This window comes from Chionomys nivalis, chromosome 2 (assembly GCF_950005125.1).
Source record: "Chionomys nivalis chromosome 2, mChiNiv1.1, whole genome shotgun sequence".
NCBI classification, from domain to species: Eukaryota; Metazoa; Chordata; class Mammalia; order Rodentia; family Cricetidae; genus Chionomys; species Chionomys nivalis.
Window position 1 is genome coordinate 48,216,530 of NC_080087.1, and position 27,984 is coordinate 48,244,513.

General features: G+C 39.8%; 1 protein-coding gene across 1 annotated transcript in view; it reads right to left on the minus strand.

Annotated features, from left to right (window-relative positions):
- Nucleotides 1-27,984, minus strand: part of Slc35f1 (solute carrier family 35 member F1) — a 426,231-nt gene that overhangs the window by 164,171 nt on the left and 234,076 nt on the right. The window lies entirely within an intron of this gene.

Below are 27,984 nucleotides of genomic sequence, written 5' to 3' on the forward strand. Positions count from 1 at the left end.
ACCACTGTGTTGTGTTAAAGAAGCAGAATTTAGGATGGGGGGGTATGCTTCTGTTACAAATTAAACATTCTAAACAATAGAATTAAAAATAAAGCATACATTGTATCCCGTTTCTTCTAATCATAATTAAAAGGTATAGAAAATGTCAACACAATGTTATATAATTATATTGCTCTGTAATTTTTGCAGTGAGAGTGGAATAATTATGCCATCATCTTGAATTAGAGCAAATCAACCTTCCTGTGGAGGTGTCTTCATTCTGATAATGAGTCTTAGGCAAGCCTCAAGAGATTTGTGTTAGTACAAGCATTCAGAGATGCAAATATATAAAGAATATTTAAGTATATGTTTGTGTAAAAACGATGCCACTTGAATGTGGAAGAAACATTTTCTACTAAGTTTTTTTGTAAGATTCGTGTTGGTAGACCATTGACTCCAAGAAGCTCTGTGCTAAGTAGGTTTTGACTATATTCAAGATTAGTCGACTTTTATATAAGGTGTTATTAGACCAAGTACAAATGCAATGCTGAGAGGTTTAACACTGACTGGGATTTCTTCTTTTCAAATCTTAAGTCCTGGGCTTGATCTGTTCACTGGCTCTGTGGCATCATTTTGAATTGGATTTGCCATTAACTAGAAGAAATCAAGTAAGCACCAGAAGGCCTTCCTGTCATATATCTATGGTATCCTAAGTATAGGAGATATTTAAATGTTAGCACCACAAGACAAGGCACAGATGCTCATGGATGTTTCATGCACTGTGTCCACTGAAAAGAAGAGAAAGCTCAAGGAGAGAGCTGGAACTTTCTGGCCCTGTCAGCTCCACATTACATGTAAGCACCACAGATTTTACTATCTCCCACTTTGCACTTGGGGTGCTCCATGTAAAATAAGGATATATGACTGACCTGTGTGTATGGTACCTTTTCTACAACTGTCAGATTTCTTTTGGTTTTCACTTATCTGCAGAGTCCATGACCACAATCCAGCTCCGTGGTATCTACAGTGAACATCTCTACACAAACTACGCTCGGTGTTATGTGGGCCCAGCTCAGGGGCTCTGAGCCTCAGGCTCCTCCGATGTACCTTATGCCTTCTTCCCTGCAGATGTTCAGCTTGCAGGGAGGGCTGGGCCTTTGTGGCAACCTGCTTGCTAAGCACTTGTGAATAAGCAGACAGCGAAAAGGAATTAGTGCATTTGAACAATGCCATATTCTTCCTTCTTCATGCATGCAAGCTATGTGGAGTCTCTGGAGATGGCTATATCTTAAGGTTCTCAAAGGTTTATTTTCCCCTTTATTGTGTCTCATTACTGTTCTATGCAAATGCACTGTTAATAATCAAGCCGTACACACACTTCTGCCTACTTTCTGAGGGAACTTAGGCTAAACTAATAAGCTTTACATTTTCTTCTGTTCCACAAACCTGGCTTACTTTTAAAAAGTACCAGTATGTGTATACCAACCACTGACATTTATATCTTTAACAGTAAAATAATAAGGCCACTGAATAAATTCTTTGGTAGCTGCTGGGTTACAACAAATATCTATGACTTTATTATTTGCTAGTTTTGCTGTGATCCACGGAAAAATAGACAAGTCTGTAGATTTATCAAGGCCCACTGGATACAGACTGGGAGGAATGAATCTATTACTCTATCTCCAGATGTTTAGAGAGGCAAATAAATATGTAAGACAGAGAACATAAAGTACTTATGGACTCAAGAAAATCTCTCAAGTAAATCTCAAAACATGCCAGAAGTTATTAGAATAATTTTTGTGTTTAAAATTGGATGATCCTATTATGAAAGCATTTTTATGGAGAGCAAATATTAGAGTCTTTTTTCTAATGGTAAAGGCTTGGTTTGGTTTGGGGAAGTTGACGCATCATTGCAAAGAGAGGAATGCCATGCTTGCTTAAAGGCAGAGACAGACTTGAAATCTCTTGGCTGGTCAATACAAAGTTATTGTAAGAGCAGATATGTATACAGACAATTAGGTGGTAAGGAATTCAAAAGTGGCATAGATGGACTTTTAGTTTGGTGACATAGACAGACTTTTAATTTGGGAGAAATTCTACATTTCTGACGAAGCATGAACTAAGCATCAGCTATAATGTTCCCCCATTTCTCCACTCCTTTTATTTGTCAACGCCCAAATATCATTTTGCAATGGTTAAAACAGAGTCAACAAAAGGCAATATTGAGATATGATAGATGGCTATGTAAGTGAACTATCCTCACTAATGGCATCGACACAATAGTGTACCAGCTCTGAATGACCCCTAACAGGACATCTGTCCTTACCCAAACACAGCAAACGGTACGCAGTGTTTTGATTCTTCTCTTTCTAAATATTTGCATGACTTTAATGCATTTTTCAGTATTTTTTGGCTAATGGAAAAACGTATTTTTAATGTTGTCATTACAGTTTCTTTTGGATATTGTTTTGTTTGCACATTACAGTTGTCTTTATAATAATAAGAAGAGATTTCCCCAATGCTGTTTTAATTATATACTACCATGTAAAATACCAATTGAATAATACCAATAAAATCTAATTAAGCAACCATAGTTATATTTAATGGAAAAATGTAAAGTAATGGATCAGAATACTTTAAGCACCTCCCCCAAAATTATACAGTTTATCTTTATTTTATAGTTGCTTAACAAATTTTTTGAGACAGACTTTCATATTGTAGTCCAGGAACACATAGAATTCATAGGAGACCAAGCTGGCATCAAACTCAGCTGCAATCTCCCAACTGATGGGATTAGAGGTGTGTGTTATCATGCATTGGTTATTTGTTTGTGTTTCTGTTTTGTTGATGTTGTTTTAAGTTTTGAATCATTAGCTAATACTGGTAGGAAATATGTCAAGCTAATCTACACATTGAAAGCTAAGCTCATCAATAATAAAAGGTGAATCTACAGAAGTGTCCTGCTGACAATTTACATTTTAATTTTAATTAACATTTAAAATGAAAATATAATTAACACTTATTTTTTTACAAAAGATTAGATTTATATTTCTTCTTTTGCTTTACAATGTAGTTCACAGCTCAAACAGAAAGATGGGAATAAAAAGAAAAATGTCAACTGTATATGTTTATTATTTTTTATTTGTTTGTTTGCTTTGAGACGAGATTTTCCTGTGTAATGAATGGCCTGACTGTCCTGAAATTCATCCTGGAGACCAGACTGAGCTCAAAGTCACAGAGATCCATCTGCCTCTGCCTCCCAAGTACTTGAATCAAAGTTGTGTGCCACCACACCTGGCTTACTTTTAGTTTTTGTAATTGACTTGCATATGTCTTGATAATATTGATGACTCAGGGATCATTCTTAAGTCAAAATTTCTCCTCACAAAATTCAGTTACTAAAAAATCACAATCATTTATCTCACCAGTTAGTCCACATGAAGAGAGCAGAACTCCTTCTGAAAGCAGAGCATCTATTCTTGTGCCAAAGAATCACATAAACCTTAAGAGTTAACAACTCACAGAAACCGCACAAATTGCCTTATGTTAAATTACTCCCTTTGTAAAGATGTTTAGGATAGACAAATACACAGAGATAGGAAACAGATAGCCGTTTGTTTCGAGATGGGGGATGGAAATGGAGGTGATAACTGGTAGATAATTAACTATTTTTCAGTAATAAAAATGTTTTAAAAATTTGAACACCTGATTTTTAATAAAGGAGCTAAAAGTATACAATGGAAAAAAGAGCATTTTCAACAAATTGTGCTGGCAAAACTGGATGTCAATCTGTAGAAGAATGAAAATAGATCCATATCTATCACCATGCACAAAAATCAAGTCCAAATGGATTAAAGACCTCAATATTAGTCCAAACACACTGAACCTGTTCGAAGAGAAAGTGGGAAGTACTCTACAACACATGGGCACAGGAGACCACTTCCTACGTATAAGCCCAGCAGCACAGACACTAAGGGCATCATTGAATAAATAGGACCTCCTGAGACTGAGAAGCTTCTGTAAAGCAAAGGACACTGTCACCAAGACAAAAAGGCAACCCACTGAATGGGAGAAGATCTTCACCAACCCCACAACCGACAAAGGTCTGATCTCCAAAATATATAAAGAACTCAAGAAACTAGACCATAAAAGGCTAATCAACCCAATTATAAAATGGGGCAGTGAGCTGAACAGAAAATTCTCAAAAGAAGAAATTCAAATGGTCAAAAGACACTTAAGATCATGCTCAACTTCCTTAGTGATCAGGGAAATGCAAATCAAGACAACTTTAAGATACCATCTTACACCTGTCAGAATGGCTAAAATAAAAAACACCAATGATAGCCTTTGCTGGAGAGGTTGTGGAGAAAGGAGTACACTCATCCATTGCTGGTGGGAATGCAAACTTGTGCAACCACTTTGGAAAGCAATATGGTGGTTTCTCAGGAAATTCGGGATCAACCTACCCCTGGACACAGCAATACCACTCGGGAATATACCCAAGAGATGCCCTATCATACAACAAAAGTATATGCTCAACTATGGTCATACCAGCATTGTTTGTAATTGCCAGAACCTGGAAACAACCTAGATGCCCTTCAATGGAAGAATGGATGAAGAAAGTATGGAGTATATACATATTAGAGTACTACTCAGCAGTAAAAAACAATGACTTCTTGAATTTTGCATACAAATAGACAGAAATAGAAAATACTATCCTGAGTGAGGTAAGCCAGACCCAAAAAGAGGCACATGGGATGTACTCACTCATATTTAGTTTCTAGCCATAAATAAAGGACATTGAGCCTTTAATTCGTGATCCTAGAGAAGCTAAATAAGATGGTGAATCCAAAGGAAAACATATAAGCATCCCCCTGAATATTAACCTTCATCAGGCGATGAAAGGAGACAGAGGCAGAGACCCACATAGGAGCACCGGACTGAAATCTTAAGGTTCAATCAGGAGCAGAAGGAGAGAGAGCACGAGCAAGGAACTCAGTACCGCGAGGGGTGCACCCACACTCTGAGGAAATGGGGATGTTCTATCAGGAACTCACCAAGGCCAGCTGGCCTGGGTCTGAAAAAGAATGGGATAAAACCGGACTCGCTGAACATAGCAGACAATGAGGACTACTGAGAACTCAAGAACAATAGCAATGGGTTTTTGATCCTACTGCACGTACTGGCTTTGTGGGAGCCTAGGCAGTTTGGATGCTCACCTTACTAGACCTGGATGGAGGTGGATGGTCCTTGGTCTTCACACAGGGCAGGGACCCCTGACTGATCTTTGGGCTGACGAGGAAGGGGGACTTGATTGGGGGAGGGGGAGGGAAATGAGAGGCGGTGGTGGGGAGGAGGCAGAAATCTTTAATAAATAAATAAATAAATAAATAAACAAAAAATAAATAAAATAAAATAAAAACTGAAAAAAAAATAAAAATGTTTTAAAATGAATGTGATAGTTATTGTACATTTCTGTACACTGTATACCCCTATACTAAAACTACTGAACTGTACAGCCTATGTGTATAGACTCACATACAGAAGTGATATATATGTCTATGAATCTGTCATTAAAGAGAAAGAGTGATGGAAGGGAGAGAAATAACCTAAAGGGAAAATTATCTGAGGGGGAAAAGGGGAAGATTGCGGGGGAGGCTAATTAAGAAAGAATAGAAAAATAAATACAGAGGAAGGAGGAGATAGGAGCATAAAATACCAGTAAGGATGACTGAAAAGTCTTAAGGAGTTATACTATTAACTATCTACATAAAAATACCTATAATACAGTTAAGTTAGTATATCAATATATATATAGTTCGCATGAAATTTTACCATCTGGACTGATACTGCACCACCTCATACCCCAAGAGTAGACCATCTAATAAAATTCCCAACACCAGGAATGAGAATGTGTCTTTTAAGTTGTTGGTCAGGGTTGTACAAGAGACACTCAAAATGTTATAGGCTATAGTAGGGGGCCACTTCTTTGTTCCTGGCTGTTCAGCCCCAAAATCATCACACAGAAACTGTATTATTTGCGATACTCTTTGGCCAATAGCTTAAACATATTTCTGGCTAACTCATGTGTTAAATTAACCCATCTCCATTAATTCCATTAATCTGTATATTGCCATGAGGCTGTGACTTACTGGGTAAAGTTCCAGCATCTGTCTCTGGCAGGGCTACATGGCTTCTCTCTGACTCTGCCTTCTTTCTCCCAGAATTCAGTTTAGGTTTCACCACCCAGATCTACTCTACCCTATCAGGCCAAGTCAATTTCTTTAGTCATTAACCAATAAAAGCAACACATAGACAGAAGGACCTCCCATACCAATAGGCTGTTGTATTGCTCTTGGTTGTCCTGCACCCCATCCCTAAAGGTGAAAAGCAAGTTCCTATTGCTGAAAAAACACGTACTTTGGACACAGAGTCAAGAAACAGCCCCCATCCCCAGCAGGATCTGACCAGAAAGCTTCCTCCCTGAAGACCACCTCTCATGGTACAAGCGTTAAATAAACTTCTAACAGAGGGAAACAACCAATAGTCCTACCAGCTGTCACACCTAAAATCCACGACAATGACCAACATGGCAAGATAACCCAAGGTTGCAATAGTGGCACACATATCTTTTTTGTAACCAACAGTTCTCTAATTGAACTTCAGACCCACTCCACAAGAGGGAAGTCATATCTGGTACTGGGAATCTAGTGTAATACCTCACCCCTCATCAAGGAAACTTCTCTTTGCAACAGATGGAAACTGTTTCTAAAAATCACGATTGATCAAAATGCAGAGCTTTGAACCCGATCCCAACTGATAATATCTACAACACAATTCCTGCACCTAAGACTCAGGAATCATTCTGGAAGAGGGGACAAAAAGATTGTGAAAGCCAGAGAAATAAGATGTTTGTCGTGAGAGTGTGTTTCCTAGAAATGGCAGAAGTGCTACACCCATGAAGTCTCACTAGCATGGCTGCCTAAGTATAACCTGAACAAAGGCAACACCAGTAGTCATGTCAGTGTGGGTAGGGAAAGCCCTGGAGGCATTAATCCTAAAAAAAAAGAACTATAGGAAACTAAGAAATGATGATAATAGAGTAAAAGTCTTCCTCAGGGAAGAGTACACCAATTGGTTAGTCAATACCAGTTGGTTTTCCAATATCAAATGAACAGCCCTGAAAGCATATACTTATAAATAACATTAAATGGACTGAACAGATTATACTTATATATTAGGAATATTTGTATATATACACACAATAAGAACACAGACATGAATTGTGTGTTTATGAGTGTAATAATTGAAAAAAATAAGTAATGAATTTGGAAGAGCAAAAAGTGGTGGGGTCCATGGAAGGCTTGGGATGTGATGTGGGATTTCATTGGTCAATAAAGAAACTGCCTTGGCCCATCTGATAGGGCAGAATTTAGATAGGCGGAGTAAACAGAACAGAATGCTGGGAGGAAGAGGAAGTGAGCTCAGATGCAGGGCAGCTCCTCTCAGAGTCAGACACAATGCAGCCAGCCGCCAGGTCAGACATGCTGAATCTTTCCTGGTAAGCGCACCTAGTGGTGCTATGCAGATTATTAGAAATGGGCTAAATTAATAAGTGAGAATTAGCCTAGAAGAGGCTAGATATAATGGGCCAGGCAGTGTTTAAAAGAATACAGTTTGTGTGTTGTTATTTTGGGGCATGAGCTAGCCAGGCGGCAGGGAGCTGGGTGGCAGGAACGCCAGCCCGCAGCTCCCACTACAGGGATGGAGAAAAGGCAAAAGGGAAGGGGGAAGCTGTAATTATCATGTAAAGAAATAACTCAAAAAGGAAAAGAACACAATCATTAAGAAAGGAATAAGAGGAGAGAAGTGAAGAAAGCAATCGCAAAGACTAAATAGTGATGTGGTGGTCAATTTGCATCTCAAAATTGGCCCACCTTAGTTCATTTTTACTGCTGTTCCCCGCAAAAGAAATGGTACTTTCTCTTCACATATAAGGTGATAATAACAGTTTATTCTTTTACTTTAGCAGAGCATCTGATATTCCCTTGGAACTGTACATTATCACTTTGGAGACAACTGACTCAGAAAATAAATTTTATTTGCTCTCTTGGGAGGTATGACACGGTCTTCTAAAGACTTGTATGGTGCAGTAAAATGAGAAAATGCTTTGAAACTGAACAAATCTGGATTTAGAGATTGATCATGTCTCTAAGACTTATTCCATTCATCTATAAAATGCAGAAAGTAACATCTCTTTCCAAAGGTCATCATCGAGACTTAACAAGGTAGTTCATGTGAACTGCCTCCTATAAAATTTGACTTTTGGGGAATAGCAAGTATAATGGTTCTCCTAACATCAAGTCTTTTTATAAGTACTAGTTCATCGATTACTATCTATATATTTGTCTGGTACTTTCAGAACATTGCTAACAAATTAATAAATGTTTTCTCTAATTCAGAAAGCCTTTGGCATATTGTCTTTCAGAAAGTCAGAAATGATAGTGGGGCTCAGGGCTGGGGGAGATATAGACTACTTAATAGGTTCCCAACAGGAACTTCTGACTAGTTCCCACACTTGCTAACATCTTCTTGGAGAGGCACTGTAACCTTTTAGGATGGCTGTGTTACAGTTTACTTTATGCATTTTAAATGATTTTGACATTTTTCATTTCAAAATGCTTTTAGCTTTGTATTTTGAATTGCGTTAGTGAACCCTGGGGCCAAAAGGCAAACAATTTAACTTTGAAATCCACTGAACGAACAAAAACAGACTGCCTCACTGTGTCCTAACATAAAAACCAATGTCAGATTTCACCATTTTATTCCACTTGTAACACATTCTTACCCCTGATACATGAGGAAATTGTATTCGTCTGAGTGCCAAGCTTCTCCACACACAGTGTCAATCCTCTTGAAAAGTGTGTAATCAACAAAGATCATAGCTTACGGCTATGCAGGGACCGTGACTAACTAGAGGAGTCTTTCCTCACTTTAGAAGAGAAAACACCTGACTTTTGCTCCCACAAAAGGACAGAGGAAAGTAAACATTTTTTCTTCTTTTTTGCCTCAAAATATGATTGTAATGCCCTGCTTTAATGATAAGACAATAAAGGAGTGACTTTTATTTAAACTTCCATTGACAGCGTACCTTAAAATCTCCTGAAAATTATGTCAAATTTATTTTTTATAGCATGGACTAAGAATATGTTGTAGAGGAAAATATCTCCCATAGAAATAAAAATTGGGTATTTATTATAATTATTATAATTACTGGAAAGAAACTGATGTATTGAAATTTCTGTAGCAGGGATAAATCTAATAAAAACAGGGAATTGGATTCTTTTTACTCCAGGTTCAAGTTGCAGAGATGAAAGACAAATTAAAGTGATAATCCAAAGTGTGAGACCCCAAAGACTCTCAGCTGCCTCTACAACCAAGAGAACACACGGTAAGAACAACGGAAGCCACTCTGAAGGAGGATGCTGTAGAGGACGTGTAAAGACTAAAGCTGGAGGAAGTTTATAGGAGCACACAAAGACATTGAAGTTAAATGGATGGCTATTAAAAGACAACTCGGGGCTCCTTGTGTGATATACAGTGTTCAAGCTTTTAAAAAGCTATCTAGACTAAGACTGAAATAACATCAGGTGAAACAAAAGAAATAGTGGTGCCACAAGCCAAGGATGTAGCAGTGACATCTATTGGGATGACCTTTCCCCCTGAGACTGTGTCCCATGGAATATTCTTATAGGAAGAGCAACTGCTAAGGTTACAACTGAAGACCAGGTTAGACCCTCACCTACTGGAAACCACTGACTCTTCAACGAGTGAGGGCTCCTGTGTGTGTGTGTGTGTGTGTGTGTATCATTTTCCTACTAGAAGTCATTGAAAAATTACCTACTAACATAATGAGAAGTACTCTGACGTACTCAGCATCACCAAAACCTGTCTCCAGAATGGAAAGAAAAAAGCCATTGTAGCTTCCTAACCAACCTTGCTTCAGTCTGTTAGACTTTTACAGAGGTCTTTTAGGGGAAACAGTCACTACAGTTTTTTTTTTTACTGAAATAATTTATAAACTGCCTTGAAATGGATAAAATGTTTATGTTTCTCTACATGAGAAGTAGAAAAAGACAAGACTTCCTGAGTAAATTGGGTCCTTAGGGGAGGGTTGAAGGGGGAGAGGAGAAGCAGGGAGGGGAACAGAGAAAAATGTAGAGCTCAATAATCTCAAATATTAAAAAAGTTTGTTTCCACAGAATTCATATTTTGCAACCCTGACTATGCAATAATATTAGAAGGTGGACCTTTTGAAAATGAGTGGGTCAAAAGGGCAAAATACTAATGAATGAAGCTCAATTACTCTAAAAACAATCTGAGGGCTCTTAAAGCATATGAGTGTGGGAGAATTGTCTGTATTCTGTCAATCACGTTTTAAATAAATGCTGATTGGCCAGGCAGGAAGTATAGGTGGGAAAACCAGACAGGAAGTAGAAATGATGCAATGAGAACAGGAAAATTCTGGGAAGGAGGAAGTAGATTCCTCCCAGTCCTGCGCAGACCACCAAGGAAGCAGGATGTGACCTGCCAGCTGAAAAAGGTACCGAGCCATATGGAAAAAATAGATCAGAATAATGGGTTAATATAAGCTACAAGAGCTAATAAGTAGCCTGAGCTAATAGGCCAATCAGCTTTATAACTTACAGAGATTTCTGTGTGATTTTCTTTGTGGCTTGCCAGCTGTGGGGTACCAGGAAGGACAGAAACCCCAACAAGCAAGCCAGCCCTCATGTTACATATGAGGTACAGTAGCAGTGTGCACCCAGCCAAGAGATCTCTTCATCAGAACTCAACCATACTAACATCTTGATCTTAAACTTCTATCTTCCAGAACTATGAGAAACAAATTTCTGTTGTGTATAAACCATCTGACCTATGGTTCTTTGTCACAGTATCTTAAACCAAGACATGCATTTACTTTCTTTACTCTTATGTCAGGATTGGTAATTCAAAGTCATTTCAAATGTTTTATATACTCCATATAGCACACGTGTGCCACCTGTACAGTCTATAACAATGTTTCCAACCTGACCAAGAGCACATCTACTGTACAATGTTATCTTCTATGCATTAGGTGACTGCTCACCATTTTGATGATGGCTGGGGTGATTATCTACTGGAAAGACTTAACAAGACTGAACCTGTGGCATTCCTTTATAGAAGGAGAAGGTAAAGGGGGCCATCAGGCCTTCTTCTGAGATGTCAGCCACCCTTTGGTCCCACTCACACCCTCCCAGTGACAGGTCATTTTGCCTCTATGGCATGTGATCTAGAGTGTATAATAGGTAGGTTAATTGGAGAAGGACCCCATCTATTATGTTTTGGAGGGGTCATCCGTCTTGCTGGGGTGGCGTCTTTCAGTGACATAGTTGTCTGGCAAACATCCCCATTCCTCTTACCCATGATCCTACAAGTAAGCCAAATAAATTCATTGGTTCATCAACCTAGATTTGGATGGAATCACTTGCTCTTCCTGTCATTGTTGCCCTATCTAGAGTGAGTAGTTTTTCGTGTCTCCCCAGGAAAAGTTACCTCCATGAAGATAGGACAAAATAATGAAAAAAAAATGTCAAATTTTGTCTTTCAGATGATAAATAAACATGGCCTCATTGAAGGTCTTAAAATGGCAGTAAAGGGAAATTAAGTGAATAAAAGCTAAAGCAAATGCTACAATTTAACTTTAATTATTTTCTTTTTCGTTTCTTTCTTGCATTTTTTTGATAAGATATATTTTCTATCTTTCTTCTTTCACTACTCCCACTTAACGCTTCTTAAAGTACAATAGCTGCCACAATGCATCTGTGAGTTAAGAACAGCAGACAGACAGTGCCCTTACACCTCTGAACTGAAAGGATGCCATGTACAGTTACCACCTTAACTGTGAGTAACTTCAGATTAAGAAAACTCAAGGGAACAAGTTGTGGCGGTTTCTGTTGTAACCCCAGCACTTGAGAAGTTAAAGCAGAAGGATTCAGAGTTTAAGACAAACATACCCTATATGACAAGTAGAAGGTCAACCTGGGCTACATGAGACCATGTTTCAAAAATCATGACTGGAGCAAAGAAAGAAAATCTAGAGAAAAGACAAGGTTTTCTCATTTGGTCTCTGAAATCACAGTAACACAGAGTGTTGGAAAAGTCTCTTCCACATCGGTAGGATTCATACCAATAACTCAAAAGTAGCCCTGTGTTTTCCTGGAAGACGAACAAGGCTAACATCCTCACAATGGCATTTATATAGTACTCATGTGGCCTTTGAAGATCACCTTCACCACAACCAATCACAAGTGAAGACCATGTGTCTACTGGACAAAAAGAGGCATTCCTAGTCATTTAGTATTTTGAACAATCTCCAAAGAGAAAGAATTCTAACACTCCATTCTTGGTCCCTTTGATTCCTAAACTTTTCATCATGACTGTGAAAATTATGTAAATTGGATCTGAATACCATTCCTTTTTCTTTATTGATCCATTTTTGTCTGTGTATCTGAGGGATAAGCAAGGGAAGGGAAAGAAAGCATCCCTCGGAAAGTAAAAGTGAACTGATATGAAATGTCTCTCATAAGAGCACACATTTCCCAGGATATGAAATTCAAATGAGCGGTGTGTGACATGCATAAAGATGAGCACATTTTTGTCTCCCATAGCACTCCTGAGAACCAGTTAGTTTATGCATGAAATGGATTGTTTGGGATCGAATAGTGTGGGGCCAAAGAACTCCTCTGCATCTTTAAAATAAAATTGCAAATTAAATGAATCAAGGTGCAACATGGAAAATGATGTATGCATTCTGCTGAATTTAATTGGATTCTAATTAAATTACTTGGAGCAAGATGAATTAGATTGTTTTTAAAGCACATTTCAGATAAACTTAATGAAGTTCTGTAAGTGAAGAAGGTAGAGTGAGCTTTGTTTAATAACTTGGCTGCTGGTATATTACCTTGCCATGATGAAGAGGTCAGGCTGACCTTGGGTCATTTCTTCCTTCAGGGAGACAGATATCATATTAACTTCAGAAAAAACTGGCAGAAAAGAGAATTGGCCATACCTTACATTGATAGTAACATAACCTACTTAGACATTTAGCAATGGGTTTGTGCCTATCCATGTTTTTCTTTAAAGATTTTGAAATATCTTTTGAAATAGTTTCTAAGAAGTAAACTGGGTTTAAGATGAATGTTCCCGGAAGGGTGCTCTTCGTATTTCTAGAATTCCCCAGAGGAGATTATGTCAAAGGGGAGGAGGCTATACTAACAACAGGATGGCATGGATAGTACACAGTTGGGAGAAGTCCTCAAACTATGATGGCTTTTGCAGGGAGGAGGCACCTAGATTAATCCCTTCATGCCACTCAGGAGGCTACAGATATGTAGGAGAATGCTCTGATGGACCATCTAGGACAGTTGTATTCAAGCATCATGGTTCTCAGCCTGTACAGATTCTTTTGCCCAAGGGTGGCACAAAGCCTACAGAGCTTAAATTCTAAGGAGTGGTTTGGGCTTAGAGAATATGCACCCTGCTAGTGTACAGGATTCACGCACTACACATGAGACTCTGGTTTGTTTGCTTTAGAAGAGTAGGTAGGATTAGAAATAATGGATGAAAGCATTTAGGATGAATTTTCCCAGAGGAGGGAAGGGAGGGGAGGAGGGGTGAGGGGAAGACAGAGGAAGAGAGGGGAGGGGAAGAAAAGGGAGGAGAGGGGAGGGGAAGGAAAGGGAAAAGAAGGGAGGAGAAAGGAGGAAGCCTTTTCTGTCTCCTAATAGCTCAAGATTTCTTCTGATTGCAGAAGCCAAACAGTTTGGATTCAGGTTTAATTAGCAACTACTGCAGAGCTTTGGTTTCCAGAGAGAGCTGACACCCTCTTGGCATCCCAGGGACTCTCTGGGTAAATGCAGATGAACCCATCCATGTTGGATCCATAATATATAAGGACTAAATGTTTTGTTAAGTTTTGTAGACCAAAAGATCTCTGTACTTCAGCTGTTGGAACATTTATTTTCATTTTGCTTTGTAAGTCATTCATAAATGAAGTTCCTTGCTTCTTTAAGAACAAAAGTACCTGGTTGTTTTTCCTAATCAGTTTGCAAATGTTCATCATTTTATTATGGACAAAGGCTATAGTTCTTTTGGTTGGAGTCAAGGATGAGTAAAGTCAGAGGAAGATAGGAAAGAGGCAGAGAGGAAATGTCTAGAGATAAAAGAAACTTAACTGAAGTGAAAAAAGATAAATAATAAATAACAAGGGATCATATGTAATAATCAGGAAAAAGAGAACTGTCCTTATGACAAACATTCATTTTTCCAAAACATCAAAGCCATGTGACTAAGGGTCTGCATAAGTTATCTGGCCACAAATGCATTGGTAGTGTCTCATGTACATTCTTGATACATAGCCAATCCAAGGAAGACAGGATAACAAGCCCTTTATAGAGCAGAACAGGGGGACTACTCTGATACGTATTTCATAAATGTTTCTTTTAGTGTACTTTTCTACGCTCCCAGTTCTGTCTGAGATACATTAGTGAGAGATAAGAGACACCACTTTTCTTATGATCTTGGCCTTTTATGTCTGGCAAATAAATCTTTGGTTTACTTAACAGCACCAGAATGCATCCTTTGCCGTTTCCCATTTTAGGTTTATGAAAATATTTACCAAAGTGCATCACTGGCAGGGACTGGGGAGATAGCTTAGTGGGTGTGCTCGGTAATTTTGTGTCAACTTAACCCAAGTTGGAGTCTTCTGAAAAGAGGGAACTTCTGAGAAGAGATTGAGCTTTAGGCAAGGCCTGAGGAGCATTTTCTTGATTGATGGCTAATCTGGGAAGGTCCACCTCACTGTGGGCAGTGGACTCCCTGGACAGGTGGTCCAGGAGTTTATAAAAAAGCAAACTGAGTGAGCAATCTTGGAAGAGTGAACCTGTAAGCAGTATTGCTCCATGGCATCTGCTTCAATTACTGTTTCCAGGTTCCTGTCTTGTATTCCTACCCTGAATTCCCTGGATGATGGACTACTACAATCGTAAGCTGAAATAAAGCCCTTACTCACAAGTTTTTCTTTATCACGGTGTTCCATTACAGAAGCAGAACAAATGAATCCATTGGGTAAAACACCTGCCATGAAAGCGTATATAATACAGTTTGGAAACCCAACACCCTATTTGTGCAGGCAGGGGTCCCCAGCATAAGCTGGATAGGTAGAGTGGCTAAACCAGTGATCTCTGCGTCCAAGGCAGAAACCTGTACAATATACATGCAGGAAGCAATCAAGAAAGATACCATCAGCAAGCTCAGTTTGCACATGCATCTGCACACACATGTGCACTCATGCACATGAACATATAGACATCACAAACATGCTCCCACACAATACACGCTCATCACAAAACATATGTGCCCAAACCCAAAAACGTACAGCAAATACATACACTCATGCACACCACACACATAAGCAGCACACCATGCACATTCATGCACGCATACGGCTACAGGTAAGCATTTAAAAATTTTTTAAAGTGGAGAGGTAGAAGCATAGGTTATGAGAGTTGGCTTTCTGTTTCTATTATGACAATACCTGGTATAGTCAACTCAAGAAGAAAAAACATTTGTTTAGTCTCATGTTCCAGAAATACCAGGTTATGATCATTGACCCCTTTTCTTTGGCCCACAGTGAAGCAAAGTTTCATGCAGATACACATGGAAGAACAGAAACATTTATCTCATGGCTATGAAGTCAAGAGGAAAAGGAAAAAAGAAGGTGGAGTCACACTATCTCTGCTGAAAGCAAAAACATTTATGACCTAAAAAACTCACCAGACCCTAACTTTCAAATAGCACCAATAGCATCTTCATGGAGCCCAAGACTCAACACAGGGAACTTAAGGATCTAAACCATAGCATGGGGTTATGAAGAAGAGATGGGGGTATCATCCTTTACTTCTACAAATGTTCCTTTGCGATATAAAAATTATGTTCCAACTCTGATAACATTAGAAAACAAGGGAAATCAAAATGCTTATTTCTACCAAGGCATGCACATTAGCGTAAAATCTTAAAAATCACAAATCGAGACAACTGCACAAACATGGAGGTATTTTAACTGATCTATGTTCGTTATTTCAGCACAATGGGAACAATTGCATGTTCACATCACTTCAAAGATGAATGATATACACCATACACATACACTCACATACACCACACACACACACACACACACACACATGCACAGAACAATGTTCTCAATAAAGATAGACTAAATGCAAGACAAGGATTGAGAAGTTACTGAATTCTTAACAAATTCTCTAAGGTAGATGAAGGCTTTTACTAGCAACAGAAAGGTTACCCCCTGACTCCTACACTATGATCAACTTAGAGCAGTGGGAAGGAGATCCTACAAGCAAATGGGAAAGAGAGTGTGGATGAGACTCTCCATGAGACTTCATTGTCAATAACCACACTATCAAAATGATAGCAATAATCTAACTGCCTATGACCTTTCACATCTTGGCTTCCCCTGAGTTCTGTACACAGAATGGTAACTTGGGCTATGTTGAGAGGATATCAGGTAGGCATAATAATCTAGTTCCTAGGCTTATGAAAAAGGTCTGAGTAAGGACTTTTCTACAGGCATCTGGCAGAAGCAAACAACACTTTGCACTTCCTTTCCTTCCTTTACAGAAACACCTGGAGGGCATCTGGTGACGGAAATATATTGGCAAGAGTATGAATTTTGGATGTTATATATTTATTTGGGGGGGGGACCAGAATCACCTAAATGTGTTGTTCAAATTTCAACCTCCCCTCACTTCCCAAGCAATAGAGGTCTTCTGAGAAATCAGAAGTCAGCGGGTGTTTAATCTGTGTATGCACAGACAGATGCCAAGATCCAACTGGACTGTAGAGTGAGCTGGAACTTCTGCTTAGCAGCCAAGTCAGATGAAGGGCCTGTGCAAGGTCCCCACCCCCTCTCCCACCCCCACCTCATGCAGAAGGCTAGTATCAGTATCAAAATGATTCTGACAGCAGGCCTTTTATAACATTTAAATACTCTCTTTTATTTCATATGCATCTTTTAGTCAAACAAGAAATACAATGTTCCTCCATAGAAACAAAATGCAGAATCCAAGTAGCACTGAAGTTCATAAATGGTGACTTAGAGAAAACGATATGATTGACGGAGAATGTAACTTGGAGAATACTTTGAAGTGACATAATGGTTATTAACCTCGATTTGCTAGCACATCAATACTTACGAGTCAGAATTGAAAGTTAGGTGTCTTGACTTTTAGTACCTGGGAAGTTTATGGGTCTGTGGTGTACTTGAACACTAAAGACAATAGTGAGACCAGTGTGCTTTCTCAGTACCCTGAAAGGTGTAATCCTACTTCAGAACTATAGCTAATGATGAAGAAGAGAATATAAGCTCACAGAGAGGTGATGTCTTCGTTGTAGCTCTTTACAGACAAGACTCCATCTACTGATAGTCTCAATACAAGACAGACTAATGAGTAGGCTTTCCAACTTCACTTCACTTTGGGAGAAGATGAAGTAAACATTCCAATTGTAGTCTTGGGTTAAACATCATGGAAAAAGAAAGCTTGGGGGTTAGGATGAAGAGAAACAGGAAGAAAGAGACTGATCTAGTGTTCATTTTTGCTGCACTATGGAAGGAAGGAACAGCAAATCTCTAAAACTGCATACTTCATTTCTAAGCCACTAGTGAGGCATGTGAGCATTGGAAGCTTTTCTTACAAGTAGGAAATCTAATGGGGCACTAATCCCAGGACAACCTACCTACATGGTCATACTCAGACACCCAGGCAATCCCAACCAGCTTTCTCTGTGCTATTGACCACATCAAGTAACTTCCAAATCCACCTTTGGGTTGTATTAATTTAACTCTGCCTCCCTCGTCACATTAGCACAGGGCTCAGCATTTCTTACAGACCAGCCTTTATCAACTGCCTGCTCTTATGAAAAGCTCATTTGTGAAACAACGTATTTCTCCTGACTCTCAGGCTCTGGAGCACTGAATCAGAGCTGGAATCAGCAATTGTTGCTAATCCCCTCTTGCCAACTGGACTTGACAGATGCAACAGCAAGCGTTCCAAATTCAGTGAGGAATATTTCAGTCAGTAATGAGATAACTCATGAGAAGAAGCAGCCACATGCTTTTGCTCTTTGAAGTAGACCTTTGCTCATCATACTTGGTGTTTCTAAGTATCTACCATCATCTTAAGCAATTCACTTTTCAACATGGCATAAAGTCCTCTCCTGCATTGGCAATTTCTCCTTCTCGTGATCCTGGGTGTGTCCTTCAGCTAATAGATCTTCACTAACTTCAGAGTTTATAAGGCTTTGAACTTCCAAGAATGAGTTGTTTTATTTTATAAACAGTCAGGAAAGGACACATACAAACATATAACACTCATTCCAAGACTGCTTTGATGGTCTCAGAGATACTCGTGAAAGAAAGGTATTTGGACATAAGGAACAAGCATTAACAAGAAGGCTCTCCACGGAGAGAAAGGCAACATTTGTAGAAAGCAGGGTGCCATTTCTTACCTTGTAACCACTCAGTGCCCACAGTGTTTATGTTGTGCCCACAGTTCTGAGGTCTTATACATGGAGATGGTGACAACCCAGGCTAAGGCAGGAATCCTACTTTACCTCTCTGTTGCTATGACGAAACACTGACCAAAAGCAATCCAAATCAAGGACAGCCAAAGCAGGAACTACAGCAGCAGCCCAGAGGCAGGAACATAAGGTGAGACCAAGGGGAAAAACTTATTGGCTTGCTCATTCTGCCTTGTTATACAACCCAGGACCGCATGCTCAGCGATGAGACTATCCACAATAGGCTAGATTCTATCCTACCAGTTAGTAATCAGAAAATGCCCCCAGATATGGCCACAGGCTGATCAGATGGAAGCAACTCACCAATTAACATCTTCTCTTCCCAGATGTCTTTAGTTTGTGTCTCATTGACACAGAACTGACAGTGCAGCAGGTGTATCAAGCCACCAGAAAACTACTGAACCCATTTGTTTGATTGTTTTAAAATTCTGGGCACTGAGAAGATGGATCAGTGGGTGAAAGTTCACAAGCCTGGCATCCTGAGTTCATGTCCTCAGAACCTGTGTGAAATTCAGACACAGAGGGAAGTGTCTGGATTCCCGGCAGTCCTAGAGTGAAGTGTTGGTCAGAGATGGGAGAATTCCTGAGCAGCTTACAGACAGGCCATCTAGCCTGGAGTGCAAAAAGCAGCCACAAACAAGGTAGAAGGCAAGGACTGATAGCCAAGTTTGTCCACTGCCCTTCATACAGTGTGCACATCACACAATACATGCACACATACACACATACATATCGCACATTACACAGGCATCACACACACATACATGTCACATACACATATCACACATACACATATCACACACACATCAAATACACATAACACACCACACTCACATGCCACACATACACCCACCCACACACCACACATACACCCCCACACACATATACTACATACACCACACACACACATACACACACACACTGGGTTGGTTGGTTTTATCAATTCACACAAACCAAGAGTAATTTGGGAAGAGGGAACATTGAGTAAATACTCTATCACCTTGCCTATAGACAAGTTTGTGGGGTATTTCTTGATTAGTGATTAATGTGGGATGGCCCAGCTTACTGTGGGAAAGTGCTCCCAGGATGTAAAAGAAAGTAGGATGACCAACTCATAGGAAGCAAGCCAGTAAGCACTGTTCCTCCATGGCTTCTGCTTCCGTTTTTTGCTTTTAGGTTTCTGCCCTGGGTTCCCGCCCTGACTTCTTTCGGGGATGAAGTGGAACCTGAGAGATGTAATAAGAAATGAAACCTTTCCTGCCCACATTGATTTTGGTGCATGGTTTGTCACAGCAGTGATAAACACACACACACACACACACACACACATAAGAATAAATACTTTTAAAACTTTGTAACCATGAATATCAAGACAAAATGGTGGTCTAAACATGGATTGCAAAAAGGAAAAAAGGAAAAATGCACAACTGTTTCTAGTTGATATTTGAATGTTGCTTTCTGTAAAATTGCGTGCAGATCTTGGGGTAGGTTGATCCCGAATTTCCTGAGAAATCGCCACACTGATTTCCAAAGTGGTTGCACAAGTTTGCATTCCCACCAGCAATGAATGAGTGTGCCTCTTTCTCCACAACCTCGCCAGCAAAGGCTATCATTGGTGTTTTTGATTTTAGCCATTCTGACAGGTGTAAGATGGTATCTCAAAGTTGTTTTAATTTGCATTTCCCTTATCGCTAAGGAGGTTGAGCATGACCTTAAGTGTCTTTTGGCCATTTGAATTTCTTCTGTTGAGAATTCTCTGTTCAGATCAGTGCCCCATACCCCATCAAATGACAAAAGTATCTGTTCAACTATGTTCATAGCAGCATTGTTTGTAATAGCCAAAACCTGGAAACAACCTAGATGCCCTTCAATGGAGGAATGGATGAAGAAAGTGTGGAATATATACATATTAGAGTACTACTCAGCAGTAAAAAACAATGACTTCTCGAATTTTGCGTGCAAATGGATGGAAATAGAAAACACTATCCTGAGTGAGGTATCCCAGACCCAAAAAGAGGAACATGGGATGTACTCACTCATAATCGGTTTCTAGCCATAAATAAAAGACATTAAGCATATAATTTGTGATCCTAGAGAAGTTAAATAAGAAAGTGAACCCAAAGAAAATCATATAGTCATCCGCATGGAGAGGGGAAGTAGACAAGATTGCAGGGCAAAAACTGGGAACTTGCGGGTGAGGTGGCACGGGGCAAAGGGGAAATGGGATGAGAAACATGAGAAGGGGAGGATGGGAGGAGCTCGGGGGATTGGGATGGTTGGGATATAGGAAGGGAGGATACGGGAGCAGCGAAGTATATATCCTATCTAAGGGAGCCATCTTAGGGTTGGCAAGAGACTTGACTCTTGAGGGGTTCGCAGGTGTCCAGGAATATGTCCCCAGCTGGTACCTTGGGCAACTAAGGAGAGGGAACCTGAAATGACCCTATCCTATACTGATGAATATCTTGCATATCACCTTAGAACCTTCATCTGGCGATGGATTGAGGTAGAGACAGAATCTCAATTTGGAGCAACCGTCTGAGCTCTTAAGGTCCAAATGAGGAGCAGAAGGAGGGAGAACATGAGCAAGGAAATCAGGACCACGAGGGATGCACCCACCCACTGTGACAGTGGAACTGATTTATTGGGAGCCCACCAAGGCCAGCTGGTCTGGGACTGAATAAGCATGGGTTGATTCTGGACTCTCTGAGCATGGCGGACAATGAAGGCAGATGAGAAGCCAAGGACAATGGCACTAGGTTTCGATCCTAATACATGAACTGGCTTTGTGGGAGCTTAGCCTGTTTAGACGCTCACCTTCCTGGACATAGATAGAAGACCTTCGTCTTCCCGCAGGGCAGAGAATTTGGACTGCTCTTCAGTATCGAGAGGGAGGGGGAATGGTGTGGGGGGAGGAGAAGAGGAGTGGGGATAGGGGGAGGGGAGTTGGGGGAGGGGGCAATATTTGGGAGGAGGGGAGGGAAATGGGAAACGGGGAGCAGGTGGAAATTTTAATTAAAAAAGAATAAAAATAAATAAAAAGGAAAAAAATTGCGTGCAGAATGAAAATCAGGAGAAACCATCTCCTTCTCGGTAATTCTGAGCACTGGAATATTCCTTTACAGTAAAAATTGCCTATTTTACTCTAACAATATGATTAACCTTTCTATAAACTTGTTCTTTGTGAGAATTCATTTTTTCTATCCAGAAATGTTGTCATTTATGCATCTAAAAGAACTAGTTTTATTGGATATAAATGGCCAGGGGTTTTGTTGTTGAGTTTTTTTTTGTTTTGTTTTGTTTTCTTTATATATCTTTACTAAATATAACCCTGCCTCTGAAATTGGAAGAAAACAGTTTCTGAAGTTGAGGCAACAGTTTTCTGCTCATTCACAGAACCGAGAGAGCATGCTTTTGCAGCTGGGTGTCATTCAATTCTCTTCTTTTCTTTTTGTGTTTTTCCTTCACCATCAGACAGATTCTGATGTGGACTCAACTCTTCCCCAGGATCCAAGGTCCTGTTGATACTAGAAAAACACTCAAGCGTATTTGCAGACACCTCTCATTCTGCTAAAGCCACATCAATTCTAGAGCCACCTTTCCCAGAGAAACTGATTCATTTTTGGCACAACTTGTATCCAAGTGTACCTCAGGGAACCTTCTAGAACCATCTGTCTACCCCTTCCTTCCCTCCAGTAGAGAAAACACTTCAGTCCCACGCTCCTCAGCCTTCCTTTCCCACCTCATGTTTACCTTGAGAAGCAGCACACACCTACCCGGCCTCTGCCGCTCAAGAAAATACTGAGATTCCAGTCAACGCCAAGGACGTCAAGGCAGTGTGAAAACACCAGTATGAGCAGGACACAAACACACAAGAAAACAATGGCTGTAGCCATGGAGCTTGACAAACCAGGGTATATTTGAAGACGAAATCTTCCAGATATTGCCCAAATGATACCCTATGAACAAACACCTTGGAGCATCTAAGACATGTCAAATGACAAAAAAAAAAAAAAAAGAATATTCAATATTCCTTGCTTGAGAAAAATGAGTTATTTTGGCGATCCCAATTCTTGCAGAGACAATAACAATCTTCATAACTAACACTCAGGAAGTACTCGGACAGTGCCAAGCACTTTAAACGTTTTCCTGAACGGACCCGACCATCTTATCATGTTTGTGTGGTGCTTAACCTTGATCTTGTCTGTACTGAAACCGTCCAAGGAGACAAATGAAGCACCTTTCTGAGCATGTCTGTGAAGGCATTCCCAGAGAGGATCAATTTACTTTAAAGGAGGACCCAGTGCAAATGTGGGTGGTACCGCCCTGTAGGCTGGGAACAGATTACCCCTGCTCCTCCTGGTCACTGTGAGGCAAACTGTTCCATACCATACTCTTGCCGTGATAGACCCCAAACTCTGAAACAATTATTCAAAATAAATTCTTCCATCCTTAAACTATTTTTCTTGCTATTTTTTCATACTGGATAATATGGCAGTTATTTTTACTTTTCTCATTTTGCAGATGAACAAGCAGAAATGCAAAGCAATTAGCAACTTGTATAAGGTGCACAGGAAAATCTCTGTATGTGTAAACACAATTGATAGAAATCCAAACTCCAGCTGAAGGCAACAACGGATTTCTTAGTTATAGCCCACATCAATCAATCCACACGCCACACCTAACACACAGACACATCAGTCAGGTGGGTTGCTTTTCTTACATCATCACTTTCCACACAGATTTGTTTGTATTTTACTTGTGTCATTTGTCTGCAGTGTGTGTGTGTGCACCACATACATGCTTGGTGCCTGGAGAGGCATTGGATCCCCTGGAACTGGGGTTGCATACAGACGATTGTTGAGTCCCCCTGTGAGTACAGGGAACTGGACCTGTAACCTGTACAGGGCCATTCTGCCAGCCCCATATCATTGCTTTAGTATTGTTTTCTGTCATACATTTTACTCTCGTGAGTCTTCGCTCTTAGAATTTTTGTGTTCCTTGACTACAAAATGATATGAGATGGGATGGGGTGAGGAAAGAGCTTGTTCTGAAAGTCCTTTGTTTGTCTGATTGTGTTTAGTAAAGTAACCACTAAATAGCAGCACCTGGTCTTTAAAGTATTCGCTAGCTGTTCCGTCACCTACTGAGACCTTAGAGAACAGCCTTGGAAGGTGGCTTGTGCCCCGATACTCTGAAAGGATTTGAGGTTTCTTAACTAAAGACTGAAATGTTACATAATATTAATTATTTTTAGAAAAACACACTTAACACCTACCCCCAAAGGCCATTGGTTTTAGCATTGTAATAATGGTTTGCCAATGAGTTGGTAAATTTTACCAATATATATTTTTAAGGATTTGGGTACACTTGTATGGGAATAATTATATAATATAATATAATCAAGGATGGAAAAGAGGGTACTTGCCTGTCTTGGATGTCAGAATGTAAAATTCAACGTCTACACATGCTAACTTCACTCTATGTAATTCACCAAAGTAGGAACAGAGACCTGAGGTTTTACTGGTGGGCAGTGCTGGCATACTCTTGCCTTACTGGCCACCCCACAAACTGAGCATCAGCATCGGTGTTGGCATTCTTCATTACAATCAGTCATCTCATAGCTGAGAATTTAATGAGGTCAAAAGATGGGAACTCTAGACTTTTATCATGGTTATTGTTCATAATAATAACAATTAGAAATGACCAAAATGTTGCTGTGACTTGATGTTTCATTAACTCATGGTGCTCAAAGATTAGAGAGTGATTTCATATTATTGTCAAAAGTTATAAACATAAATAAATGATTAACCCATAATATCAAACTAAAAACATTTCAGAAATTCTTTCTGGGCCTTAACTACGGGTAAGCATATTTTATGCACAATAACAGATCTTTTCCTCATTTTTTTCTGCGTATCACATTATTGATACATAGATCAACAAGTCGATCAATGATTTTATTTTGCTGTTAAATCTATCCTATTTTGCTGAGTTAAATCATGAAAAACTTGGGAAATGTGATTGATGAAATCAAAACACTGTGTGTTTAGGGAAACGTGACCTTGAACCAACACATTATAATATGCATGATGGTGTATCACAGTCTTTTTACTTCCCATGGGAAATGTTTTATGATGATTAATTGGAAGACTAAAATACCTAATAAGCTGCATGGAAAATTCTTGATTATCCAAAATAAAATATTTATAAAAATTTTACTTGGTCTTTCTTTGCCTTTATTGGCTTTAATTCTGCCACTTTGATTAAGATGATTTATAATCTCCAATCCCTTTCTGCAATCCAGCTCCAATCCTTTCAGATTGTATCACAGTATAAATAGTTAAGAAATAATGTTGCCTCTAACATACTAAATAAAGGTAGTTCTCTGAATACAAAATTGCAGGCCAAAATCAGGGGCACTGCCATAAAGGGTGTATGTTTCTGTATTTCTGGACATTTGGCATGGTGTGATATGTATTTGCTGTAATCCATCTCAAAGCCTAAAGTTGTATTCTTAGACGAGGACCGCCTCAAAGGATGTGGTATTCCACAGTCAAGCAGAGTATTTTCACTAGATTCTGTGGTGGGAACTTTTCATTTTGCCGATGAAAAACATTAAAACTTATACTTTCTAAATATCCCAGGGTAAATTAGTAAAAATAATACCCAAAATATATTGAAATTATAATATGTGGCAAGTATTTACAGAGCATGCTATAGTTACTCATTTAGTTTTCATGATACACCTCTAAGTAAGGCACTACCATTAATTTCCAGGTTATAGACGAGAAAGCAGGTTTCCAGCTAGGAATATGTGGTGCTCTGAAAGAAAATGGTCCCCAAAGGGAGTGGCACTATTAGGAGACATGGCCTTGTTGGAGGAAGTGTGTCACTGTGAGGGTGGGCTTTGAGGTCTTTTTCTCAAGCTTCACTCAGAGTGACAGTCAGTGGACTTCCTGTTGCCTGAAAGATGTAGGATTCTGAGCTCCAGCACCACATCTGCCTGCATGCTGCCTCGTTGTAAAGAGTGCCTGCTTGTTTGTCCCGGCCACCTGGATATCTTAGCCCCAAAATAACCACACAAAAATTGTATTAATTAAATGACTGGTTGGCCCATTATCTCTAGCCTCTTATTGGATAACTCTCACATCTTGATTTAACCCATTTCTATTAATCTGTATATCGCCACGTGGCAGTAACTTACCGGGAAAGATTCAGCATGTCTGTCTCTGGTGACTCCAGGGTGTCTCTCCCCTACTCCACCTTTCTTCCTCCCAGCATTCAGTTCTGTCTTCCCCAGCTACCTAAATTCTGCCCTATCAACTAGGCCATGGCAGTTTCTTTATTCATTCACTAATGAAAGCAACACACAAACAGAAGGACCTCCTACACCACTTCCATGCTCCCTACCATGATCATAATGGACTGAAGCTCTGAAACTGCAAGTGAGCCACCCTCAATTGAATTTTTTAAATAAGAATTCCTGTGACCATGGTGTCTCTTCACAGCAACAAAAAAAAAAAAAAAAAAAAAAGCCCAAGCTAAGAGACAAGACAAATCCCTCAAGTTGCCCATAATATAAAATTACTACTGAAGGCTATCTAAAGCGTTAAGATTTTGCCTTCTAATGAATTTTGTAAATATATGGCATACTGTGGAGAGCTACACTGTTTTAAGGGATGGGGAACTTAACGTGAAAGTCAAGGCAACTGGAAACCTAGAAAAGAGAAAAGGTTCTGAAACTCATCCAGTGTTCTCATACTCCGTGAGGAGCTCTCTAAAATGAAGAATTTCGAAATTATTGTTTGCACATCTACTTGATGCTGTCCTATGATTCATGGTAGATAGTAATTTAGCTGCACTATGTGTCAATCACCTGTTAAGTAGGTAAAGACTGTTCCTTTGATTTCACTGACTTGGTATTCATTATATTCATAATTTTAAGTACTAAGGTAAGGACTTCATAGCTTTGATTTTCTTCTTCCTTTCATAATATGGGCCCAGTCTACTTGCAGCAAGTCCTGTTGATTCATTCTCAGCCTCTTCCCAAACCATGACATTCCCCACCACAATGCCAGTGCTCTGGTCCATGCTACCAGCTTCCCGATGTAGATTCCTCTAGCTCTGTCTACAGTTTCTTTCAGTTCATATGTGGCAGTTAAGGGGATCTTTGGGAAATGTTTTATTTTATTTATTTATTTATTTATTTATTTATTTATTTATTTATTAAAGATTTCTGCCTCCTTCCACCACCGCCTCCCATTTCCCTCCCCCCCCATTAAGTCCCCCTCCCTCGTAAGCCTGAAGAGCAATCAGGGTTCCCTGCCCTGTGGGAAGTCCAAGGACCACCCACCTCTGTCCAGGTCTAGTAAGGTGAGCATCCAAACTGCCTAGGCTCCCACAAAGCCAGTACGTGCAGTAGGATCAAAAACCCATTGCCATTGTTCTTGAGTTCTCAGTATCCTCACTGTCCGCTATGTTCAGCGAGTCCGGTTTTATCCCATGCTTTTTCAGACCCAGGCCAGCTGGCTTTGGTGAGTTCCTGATAGAACATCCCCATTTCCTCAGAGTGTGGGTGCACCCCTCGCGGTCCTGAGTTCCTTGCTCGTGCTCTCTCTCCTTCTGCTCCTGATTTGGACCTTGAGATTTCAGTCCGATCCTCCAATGTGGGTCTCTGTCTCCTTTCATCGCCTGATGAAGGTTAATATTCAGGAGGATGCCTATATGTTTTTCTTTGGGTTCACCTTCTTATTTAGCTTCTCTAGGATCACGAATTATAGGCTCAATGTCCTTTATTTATGGCTAGAAACCAAATATGAGTGAGTACATCCCATGTTCCTCTTTTTGGGTCTGGCTTACCTCACTCAGGATAGTATTTTCTATTTCCGTCCATTTGCATGCAAGCGGATCTTTGGGAAATGTAAGATGTCTTGTTTATAATCTTGCCTTCAACATTACTGAAGACCTGCCAGCTTTATGCTCTAGTTCTACTTCCAGTATCTTCTCTAAGGTTCCTACCACAACCTAACACTGTGTGGTTTCTTCTGGGCTGCAATGCTTCCGTACTGACTCTGAATCTTCCCAAGGAGACAAGTAACTCTCGAAGGTCAGGAGTCAGGCATCCGTTATTGTCTCATCCACCCCCTGCCTCCATCCTTGCTCTCACATGAGAAAACGAATGATTATTTTCATAGGTCAAAGACAAACTATGGAAATACTAGCTAGGGAGTCAAGTGTGGTGAAATATGGCTTATTCGTTTCTTGTCATCAAAAATCCAAAGTCAAAACACTAGAATTCTA